Raw genomic sequence first — 11,344 nt, forward strand, 5'->3', positions numbered from 1 at the left:
ATGGTTGGAATATGGGAGTAGGATAATATGGGCAGGCATTTTATTCAAAATAAACAGCAGGAACAAAAATATGGCAAACACCAAAATATCCAGTCACACAATGAAATTCCTTTGTGCTAATGCTTACAAATCAATAGTAATCCTTTTCAAGACAAGTTGCCCAGGTAATTGGAAAAGACAAGGCAAAATAATATACATAATAAAATCATACATACATATACATAATAAAATCATAAAACCTTGAAAGTTGAAAATACATTGGTAATCATTTATTTAAAAATTTCACTTAGTGCTAAATTTCTAAATTATCCACCTGTCATTTGGATATCTAGTCTCTTTTCTTTTCTTTTTTTTTTTTTTTTTGAGACAGAGTCTCACTCTGTCACCCAGGCTGGAGTGCAGTGGTGGGATCTCAACTCATTGCAAGCTCTGCCTCCTGGGATTCATGTCATTCTCCTGCCTCAGCCTCCGGAGTAGCTGGGACTACAGGCGCCTGCCACCACGCCCGGCTAATTTTTTTAGTAAAGATGGGGTTTCACCTTGTTAGCCAGGATGGTCTTGATCTCCTGACCTGGTGATCCGCCCACATCAGCCTCCAAAAGTGCTGGGATTACAGGCATGAGCCACAGCGCCCGGCCTGTATATCTAGTTTCTTCTTATTTCCACTTTAAACATATAGTTCTCTTGTGGGGCAAATAATTTGAGATTTGTATACGCTTTCTAGAACATTCTCCACTCTCAGGATGGCAATGTTGTGGTAATTAGTGCAGGACTTTGTAGTGAACATTTCTTGGCTACAAATCCAGGTTCTTTCACTTATTAGTAGTATGAGCACATGTGCATTAGATAACCTGTGTCTCCAGCAATGGCGTGTGTGACACGGTAATAATAATTCCTACCTGCTGAGAATGTGTTAGAAATACCGTCCAGGCGAAGCCCTAGCATCTTACCTATATAATAATCTAGCTCAGCTATTATTATAAAAATACAGCTAGGAACATTAATATGAACAATATAGCAATTACCCAAAAATAATAGTATAACAATAATACATTTACACAAAATGATGTTCACCCAGTGGGGTTAGAAGATTAGATAGAGCTAATTTTGCTATCACAAGAAAAACCTTTTGATAATTATTTCCTTAAGTGTTTCCTTTTTGTCTCTAAAGAATTTTAATTCATTCAATTATTATTCACAAGGTAGTGTGTAAATTTTTATAATTCTGGTCACTAATTCAGGACACCATACATTTGCTAATGTCCTTCCTGAAATGTGTTACCAAGAAATTAAAGTTTTCCAGATATGCTGATCAGAGCACAGCATTCAGAATAACTCTATTTTCCTGAGAAAATACTTTATTTCTACTCATGTGTCCTAAATTTGATTTAGATATTTTTTACAGTAAATTGATGGCTCCGTTGAATTTATAATCAACTTGAACTCACAGCTCTTTTTCAATTTATCAGTAGTTGCTATGTACTTAATGTATTCAAAACAAAACAGGAACTTTTTCTTCATCCATATAGAGTTCTGCCATACTTACTGCTGTTAGAGATCTTGGTTGTTGAATGTCCATGTCCTTACCGATTCTGATTCTATTAACTTATTAAACTATACTCCACTTGGTGGCAGTCACAGTTTGATAAATACAAAACTGCTACATCTTTAGGCATTTGAAACCTTTCCATGAGTAAAGGGTCAAGTTTAAGTCCTTAAGAACACCGTTACAGACATCCTCTCTAGACAGATACTGATATATTTAGACCAATTCTGGGTCATGTTGTTAGAGTAGGTACTAATTTATCTAAATCTACTTCAATGTACTTCTCAACTATCTTTCTTGATCATCAGAATGTCCCGAAATGTTTTTTCAAGGTCTCTGACAAATAAGATTTCTAATTTAGAGAACCCCAAAGAAAGAAACTGTGTTTTACATGATTAGTTCTGAGTGAATTTGTATGTATTACCCAATGATATTCACTACCTTCAATGTTTTCACAACCATGTGGTTAAATATGGAATAGGCTTATAGAGTAGAAGGCAATATCTATAACAATTTAGGGAATTAAACATTAATGGCTAAACATAAGAGGTTGCTAGATACTCAAGAAAACAATTGCTTTTTCTTTTATTCTGAGTGACAACTAGCAACTATCTTCATTTAAATTATGGAATTTAAGTGGAAGTAATGTCTGCTCTTGAAGGACCAAGATTTTTGTTTGTTTGTTTGTTTGAGACAGAGGTCTTGCTGTGTCGCTCAGATGGGTCTTGAACTTTGGGACTCAATGGTTTCTCCTGCCTCAGCCTCCCAAATAGCTGGGATTGCATGTGCACACCATAATGCTTGGCCAGAACCAAGACTTAAGAAACAGATGTGTCTCCTCCAAGTTCTCTCTTCTCAACCTGTTCTTAATGCAGAGAATTGCAATGTTTTGGGAAACAGCAGAGATTGAAGCTGTATGAACACTGTTTTCTGAATCAGGATTAGCTAAAAGCAGCTGGTTCTTCAGGAATACCTACTTTAAATTACTATGGGAAGGAGAACTAAACTTATTCTGTGTTTTCTTCTTTGTATTTTTTTGAGTTTATTTGATTTAGCAGTTAAGCCAGCCAAATTAACCCAGTTTGAATTCCTTCTGAAATTTACATATGAAAAGACTTTAGCTTGTATTTAAAGAGCTTTAATTACGAAAAAAAAAATTAAATAACACACTTAGCCAATGCAGAACTCTTTAAGAAAATTCATCTTTGTTTAACTGGAATGTTTCTCTGAAGAGACTTTATTAAATCCTGTCCTTTCACAGAATCGCTCTTTAAATCTTTTCATAATAAATAGGATTTTGGTTTGCTTTCTGAATGATGTATGGGTGCCTCACTTATAAGTGCAAAATTAAAGTATCTCTATCTTCTAGGAGAAACAATCCAGGAAGTGTTTTTACATTACGATTATCAAGATTCAGATATAGCAATTGTGATTTCATATCTCAAGGAAGCGACAATCCACTGAAAATAATCTGCAGCATACTCACTGGAATACCGTGAAGCAGAAAAGGGCATGCGCTAGCCATCTTTGAGCATTGTTTTGGTTCTGGCCAAGCCATTATGGTGTGCACGTGCAATCCCAGCAACTGTGAGGGAATAGCCAAAGTTTGCATATCACAGTGGTAGACACCATCCGGTCCCTTCCACCCATCTGCCCCAGATCCACCTGATAAACCACGCTATACTTTTTTAATTCAAAATTATACAAACTATTATTATCTTTCTCCTGAGAACATCTACAAATCTCTACCACAGTTGATCAAGAGGATCCCAAACCAAACTACCTTGCTAGGGGAAAAGTCTCTGGGGAAGGATGTGCTCCTTAGTTAGTTGTCTAGCCTTTTAGCTGAATGACCAACTCATTAAACATACTTCTCTTTCTTCATTAAGGGAAGATCCAAACGCTATTACATTTTCTTATAAATTTACACTAAACTTTTCTTTGTGTCCTTATATTACTCCTAATAGTACTCTCACATTTCCCCCTGACTTTCTGGCCCAAGATTACTAGCCATTTTTTCCTTCATACTTGAGAGACTCAGGAGGCATCAAGATCACCTTCACTCCTGAAACCAATTGCAAGTTTGGGGGATCCCCAAGACCATTTGCAAGTTTGATAAACCATTAGAAAGATTTTCAGAACTCACTGAAAGCTGCTTTATTTGTGGTTATGGTTTATTACAGTAAAATACTCAGATTAAAATTAGCAGAGAAATAAATGCATAGGGAAGAGTTCAAACTTGAGTTGGTTTCTCCCAGGGGAGTTGTAAACAGTGGTAACTTCTCCCAGCAATAACATGTGACAGAGTTTTAATGGATCCTGGTCACATAGATGTGATTGCCCCGGTGGTTGTCCTTAGTATCCAATACCTTTGGGGGTTGACCTGACCAAAGGTATAGCTTTGGTGGCCTAAAGACCCCATAATAAATCATAATGTTAGCCTAGACTATCTGGTGGGTCCAAAGGCCCCAAAATATATCGTATTATTATAGTAGCCCAAGGCTCCCAATAAACAAAGAATCCAAGGGAAGATGTTTTAAGGATCACCTCCCAGAAGAGGCAACCTCCTAGAAGCAAAGGGCAAAAGCCAGAACTCTCTTTGGGTAAGGTTAATCCATTACTCCACAATCATTTATTTGGAACTTCTGTTGATATGATTTAATAACAGCACATAAGAAAATATTACAGAAGTACATTTAATCATTTAGTTTTTAATTCAACAGGTAACTATTAAACACTTTCTATGTAGCCTGACTTTCTATTTTCCCTATAAGCTCTCTGTTCTAAACCCTTCATGACCTTTAACCTCATGTTTTGTTTTCTTGCCTTGTTATCTTGGGTATAAAGTTTTCCATTGCCTTAAGTGAGAATACATCACCCATGATCCTATTAGAAGGAAGTCTATCCCAGCTGTCAATGCCTAGCTCATGGAATTCTATTGGCATTAATTTGCCTGGCACATGACTGATATTATTTCCAATCACCTATGCAATGTACCTTAATGCTCCCCTTCGTATCTGCTATTACTTCCCACCTCTTTCCTCCCCACCCAATCCAATTTCCACCACGTTCACTTCCCAACACTCTTAAAACATTTTACAGATGCTGCTGCCTAAGGCATTTTTGCAGGAGCTATTCTCTGTTTTTGAAGTTCTATTTAACATATATCTGTTTGCCACCTTTTCTCAACTCTTTCATGCCTTTACTGGAAAGTCATCTCTTCTGGGAGGCCTATACAATGCTCTATCTGGAATTGAAAAACTCTTATTTCAATCTTCCTATCTCTTTTCCCTGCCTTATTATTATTATTTTCACTTAACATAAAATTCACCAGGTAACATTCCATATAATTTAGTAATTATAATGTTTGTTAACTCCCTCTCCTTTCTACTAGCAGATATCAAATGTCAGGATATATTGTATATTTTATTCACCATTTATCCTGAAAAGTTAGAATAAAACTTGATTAGACAGTAGGTGCTCAATGGGTATTTGTTCAATAAGCATACAAATAAATGGATAAAACAATGTATTTTCACATAAAATGTGTGGCTCTTAAACAATATCTTTCTTCTTTTTATTCAGTTGGATACTTTAAATGTGTGTCTTAAAGTACATTTCTTTTCATTCATCCCATTTAGCCACATTTCTGAAAGTTTTAGTTTTCTGAACTGTACTTGAGGCAGAGCAATCTAACCCAGGCTTTGAAGTCAGCAAGATGTAGATTTGTATTTTAGTTTTTCCACTACCAGCTGAATGATCCAGTGAAGGTTAATAATTTCCTCTAAAACTCAATTTTATTAGCTTTAAGTATATATACTATCTACCTCATAGGGTTGTTGTGAGAGTTAAGTGTCACACAATATTTTCATAATAAACTTGTTCTTTTTCTTTCCACAAGTATATTTCTAGACATCAATTCCATTATTTAACTTCTTCCTCAATACCTCAGCTACATTTTTTCAGCAAACTTAAATCTTGCTTTAATCTCTCTCTCCCGGTGATTACTACAGTTTCTCAACTTGACAATATTGAGAATATTGAATAGAAAATATTATTAATGTTTTCCTCATAAGTCCATTTGGCTTCTAGTTGCCAGCTCTTCTTCTTCAAAATATTAATCTTGTATGTCCCATCAGGATTCTTTTCCCCTTTCAGAAAAGAAAAGTAACCAAATTTTCCCATTTTTATTGTTTTGATGTATTTTCATTTCCTCATAATTACTCAAAGCATTATCATCACATTCAAACAATCCCATCTACAATTACCTATAGTCTCCTCAAATGACATTTTTCCCAGCCAGGAGGCTTGACCTCATATAGAGCAGTGAGAAACATTTTAATCATCATTTTTCTAGTCTTAGTTTTCCATTTACCCTTACAAATTTTCCCTTTATGGAAAACACAGAAACAATATGGTGTCATGTATTTTTGCAATGTTATCCATTAACTTTTCACCATCAACCTCAGGCAGTGAACCTATCCATTTATTAATAGCTTTGTTCTGGTGTATTTAACAAAAAAACACTTAGAATTTTAAAAATTATTACAAGCCTCAGCTAATACTATTCTTACAATTCTGTGATACTTGTGACTTTTCATATTGGTTTTTGTTTTATTTACATCTCATTATATGTTCTTATTTTCATATCAATGTAAATATTCTTCCAGAATTTAATTTGCAGGAAGTTCAGAGGCAAATGTAATATATTTTAAAGATAAATCTTATTTTTCTTCCTCACAAATAACTACATAGCCAGAAATACTTTCTCTGAGAGCATTCGATTGCTTGAATAATTGTCTACTTTGAGATATGAATTAGTACATTCTTTCTACCCGAATTTTTAGAAGTCTGTCTTCCTAAAGTCTAGAATGAATTAATCATTATGCACACTCTTCAATTTCATGGCTATCCAAATTCCATGATGACAAAATTACTTTCTCTCTCAGTTGCCATTTCTTCCTCACCAAGTTATTCCTTCTTGTTCATCACTGTGAAGTCAGGAGAAATGAATCAGTAAATAATTCTTCATTTTTACCACAAAAGACCTTTTCTCATTGTTTCCCCATTAAAATGCATTGCTCATAATACTTTATTTCCAAACCAAAATAGTAGGTTACATGTAATTATTCTTAAGTATTCAGTTGTTTTCAAGCTTTTTTTTTTTTTTTTTTTTTTTTTTTTTTTTTTTGAGACGGAGTCTCGCTCTGTCGCCCAGGCTGGAGTGCAGTGGCCGGATCTCAGCTCACTGCAATCTCCGCCTCCCGGGTTTACGCCATTCTCCTGCCTCATCCTCCTGAGTAGCTGGGACTACAGGCGCCCGCCACGTCGCCTGGCTATTTTTTTGTATTTTTTAGTAGAGACGGGGTTTCACCGTGTTAGCCAGGATGGTCTTGATCTCCTGACCTCGTGATCCGCCCGTCTCGGCCTCCCAAAGTGCTGGGATTACAGGCTTGAGCCACCGCGCCCGGCCTTTTTCAAGCATTTTTAAATGATAAAAGTATACCAGGGACCCCCATAACTAATTTTAGATGTCCCTGGTGATAATGTTTGAAATTGGACATATTTCCTAAGCTTGGAAAAATAAAACTTTCAACAAAATGGGAATTTTCAACAAATATCTGGAGAGATGGGCTATCATAATAACTGTAATAGCTTGTCTCTGAATCTGTATTAGGAAATTATTATGGATACATTCTTGATAGCCAAATTTTTAAATATATATTTCTTCAATAATAACACTGTTTCTCTCTTTGAATCTTTCTTAAACCTTGAATTAACTATGGCAAAGAACGTTGTAACAGATGACATGGTAAGTTGCGCTCACTTTCAATCAAAACATTCTTCCTCAGATTTCACTCTCTGGGTCCACAATTTAATGTTCTTCTCCACTTGATTTTCTATGGGCGCTATTTATTTCAAAGTCCTTTTTCTGTCAATGATGATATTCATGAGGTTCTAAAATAAACATGTGTAATAATTATGTTTAATTTTATTTTTATTGAGTTGTATGTGTGATCAAAACATTTGGAATTCACTGGTTTAGTTATTGCTATATTGGTGCGATTTCTCCGGGGAGTGCACAAAGGAAGTGTTCCTAGTCAAAATTAATCACTCAGCCCTCTGTCTACCTCTCCCTTTGTGTCACAATCATATCGGTTTTGCTGAGCTGCCTTGTAAGGTTAATTAAGTGCATGCATACCTTTGTACTACGTTGAGGTTTCAGCAAAATTTAAACCAGTGGAACACTCCCTTCTTGAAAATTTCTCTTCCTTAGCTTTTTTGTCATCACAATCTTTTGATTTTCATTTTACTTTCATATGCTCTCTCTTCTTTATACACATATCCCTTATGCTTTGTTTTCTTGTGATTCGCCTATGTTCTGCTGCCCTCATCATTATATGTACTCATCCTTGGTGGTTTTTCATAAGCACTACAGGAGTTTCGAATTCCTTGTAAATTTCACTGACCCTCAAATTATCTTTTTAATAAAATTTTCTCTTCCTCCTTTTCTCCCTGACTCTGCGAGTTAAATCACCACTGATTACCCGAGCCCTACAAATGAGAACCACAGCTAACCTTCTTGCTCTCAATGAATTCTATGTTCAATTTGCCATAAATTGTTATAGATTCTACAGTCTGAATACCTCTTGCATTCATTTTCTTATCTAATTTCCAACTGACATCGTATTAATTCAAAATTCGTCCATTTTTACCTGGATCACTGATATAACCTTTTAATGGATTTCATCCTCATTCTGTCATGTGGAGCAGATTTATGCTTTCCAATTTCAGCTGGGCCCTCAAAATTATCTGGCAATTCTTTTACTTGTCAGTCAAATGAATCTTGATTTTATAGCCCTGACCTATGTACTAACATGAACATTGCTCTCTTTCTCACCCTGTCAAGTCATGATTTTTGGGAGTCTGACAATGACGCTTTGCAAGTAACCACATGGGAATTTATAAGCTTCTTTCTCCATGCCAAATTGTCCCTGATTCTGCTGTCTTGCTCCTGCTAACATTTTCCCATGCCTGTGAGCAGCTTATAAGAAGTCTCACCATTGTTCCATCCTAAAATGCCAACATCCCTAGTAATTAAGTTGTTTTTAGATATTCTGAGAAATTCTTATCTTTGGGATATTGAAATGATTCTGATCTCGCTAGAGGCAGGGAGAAGGGCTTCTCCCAGTCTAATGCCACACTTCTCACTGTGCCAACTCCAAAGCGTAATATCCAACATTCCTCTAACAGAACCTTGAAAGTTTCTGACCCTCACTCCTTAACCAGAGTTGCCCTCATTCAACCATGCTGTCACAAATGACGTGGACTTCTAGGAACTCTTTATTAGAGTTCATTCTTTATTAGATTACTCTTTATTATTTTTTCCAATATTTTATCCTTCTAATTCTATTCCTTTAGAGAAAATCTCTTCTCTAACAGATATAAAATAAAAAGTTGCCTTCATTTTAATGGAATCAGTAGATAGTGGGGAATGTAGAGAGAGATGGAAAGAGGAAGCATACTGCTAACTTTTGAACAGAAGTAGGGAGCAAAAATATTACTTGTCAGCATTGTCTGAATTCATCTTCTTTGTGGGCTTTCCTTGGCTTGCACTATGAATATGAAATGTTCTATTCTAAGCCTGCTTGTCCTTCTCTGATGTCTATTCATCTTTTTTTATTCATAACTCTAAGTTCATGCTATTGCTTCCAACTTCACAGAAAAAACTAGTTTCTTATTTATGTATTTGTTCAACAAGCATCTATTGAGAGCTGGAAATACCTTTCTCTTCAAGAAGTTTACAGTATAATAGAGGAAACAAAACAATATTAAGTGATTATATAGGTGTGGTCAAAATCCACGTAGAATACAGGGGACTCAGTGAAGGGAGAGTGAAATTTTGTTAGAGATGGAAATCAAGGCTTCACAAAGAAATTGAAATTTCAGAAGTCTGCATTTATTCCTTCCACCAAAATCATACGACTGTTTTGACAATTAAAGGTTACAAAATATATGATGCCAGCTTGTAATATTTAAACCTCAAATGGTTTTATAAGCGTGTGTGTGTGAAAGAGAGAGAGAGGGAAAGAGAGAAAGAGAGAGGGAAAGAGAGAGAGAAAGAGAGAGAGATAGGGAGATATAATAAGAGGCCATTTTTGACTTCCTGTTTAAAGGAAGGAATATGTTTTGTTATTATTTTTACCTTGTTGTGGATGAATCTGATAAATTATTTAAATATATAATTTGACTGAAATCTTACTAGTCTTTCCATTAGGGAACCCTTTCAAGCTTTCTGTGTTTTCACTTTATTATTATTGTTTAAAATTTCATAGAGTATATACTCATGAAAAAACTTTGACTGAGAAGGATGATGGTGATTATCAGAATTAATAAGTTTGTTGTCAGCCTTTAAAGTTGTTTATAGTAGAGGAGAAAAGGACGAAATAATAACTGGAAGTGAAATAAACAAGTCCAAGTTTTATGAAATTGTAACATCATTGTAAAAGGTCCTTTTAAATTCTGTCTTAATAGAAAAGTGAATGGTAGTCCTCCTTCTCTGCTTTGGGGAAAATTGTAGCTCAGGTATATGTACAAGGCCTTAAAACTCATTATAATGGTGTGCTCATGGCTGAGGGTTCTGCCTAGTGTTTTTTATTTACACTAGCAAGTACATGATTGGTAGCAGCTTAAAGAAATATCACTTCAGACCTTTATAAGCAATAGAAAATAAAGTATTACCCTCAAAGCATCAATGTATCTTATTGAAGTTATTAACCTTTAAAAGGAGAGACAATTTTAGATGTTTGTTTATTGTTTTGGGAATGTCGTACCAGTCCTGCCTTGAGATCGCACTGCTGTAATGTTCTAATACATAGTATCTATTATCTTTTTGGGTAAAGGTGTATTAGTCTCAGTTTGGTTAGGAAACTAGAACTACTCTAAGAATTGAGAAAATAAAATAGTTAATGTAGAAGCTGAGGATATGGGAATGTGAAAAGGAGGTGGGTTGTGGGGTAATTAGTGAGTAGAGGGATGGTAATGTAGGTTAGGAGGGTCAAGAACCAATCACTGCTGACATTAGCCTGAATCACTGAACAAGAGGACTCCAATGTTGGCTGGGTAGTTACTTCAAGTGCTAGTGTTCAACAGGGAAGCAGGGACATCAGGGAGATATTTGAAGTCCTGGTGTGCATCCGTCATGACCTCCTGAGGGAATTGTAACTTCTTCTAAATGTGCACAAGTTCCTTTTATTGTTAAACTGTAACCTGGAATCATATAAAGGAAAGGGTATTCTGGGAAATGTAGTTTCTGACTTCTCTGCACTCTAGAGGAGTCCTTAGGAGTGGACACCAACAATGCAAAGCAGACAGCGGGACACTAGTAATCCAGCAAGTGTGAACAATGTGTTGTATGCCAGACTTGATATTTGTTACTTCATACTTGCTATTTAATAAAGAGATGGTGAAATTAATTTTATGGTTAAAAAGTGAAATTTTTAACTATACAATGTTTAAAAAGTAAAATTTTAACTACACTTTAAATTTGACATAGTTTCTCATTATATCCTAAATATCTTGAAATGAAATGGTTAATAAAGAGCTGAGACGGGCGGATCAAACAAGGTCAGGAGATCGAGACCATCCTGGCTAACACGGTGAAACCCCGTCTCTACTAAAAAATACAAAAAGCTAGCCGGGCGAGGTGGCGGGCGCCTGTAGTCCCAGCTACTCGGGAGGCTGAGGCAGGAGAATGGCGTGAACCCGGGAGGCGGAGCTTGCAGTGAGCTGAGATCT

At 35.8% G+C, this 11,344-nt stretch overlaps 1 long non-coding RNA gene across 3 annotated transcripts in view; it reads right to left on the minus strand.

Moving 5' to 3' along the window:
• Nucleotides 1-11,344, minus strand: part of LOC105486200 (uncharacterized) — a 308,856-nt gene that overhangs the window by 122,453 nt on the left and 175,059 nt on the right. Inside the window, exon 5 of one of the 3 annotated variants that reach the window (XR_011621067.1) lies at nt 1,000-3,131. The exons of the other annotated variants lie outside the window; for them this stretch is intronic. This is a non-coding gene — a long non-coding RNA (uncharacterized lncRNA). Of the gene's footprint in view, nt 1-999; nt 3,132-11,344 lie in introns of those variants that run through there. 3 annotated transcript variants of the gene reach the window in all.

The sequence above is a fragment of the Macaca nemestrina genome, chromosome 3, assembly GCF_043159975.1.
Source record: "Macaca nemestrina isolate mMacNem1 chromosome 3, mMacNem.hap1, whole genome shotgun sequence".
Classification (NCBI taxonomy): domain Eukaryota; kingdom Metazoa; phylum Chordata; class Mammalia; order Primates; family Cercopithecidae; genus Macaca; species Macaca nemestrina.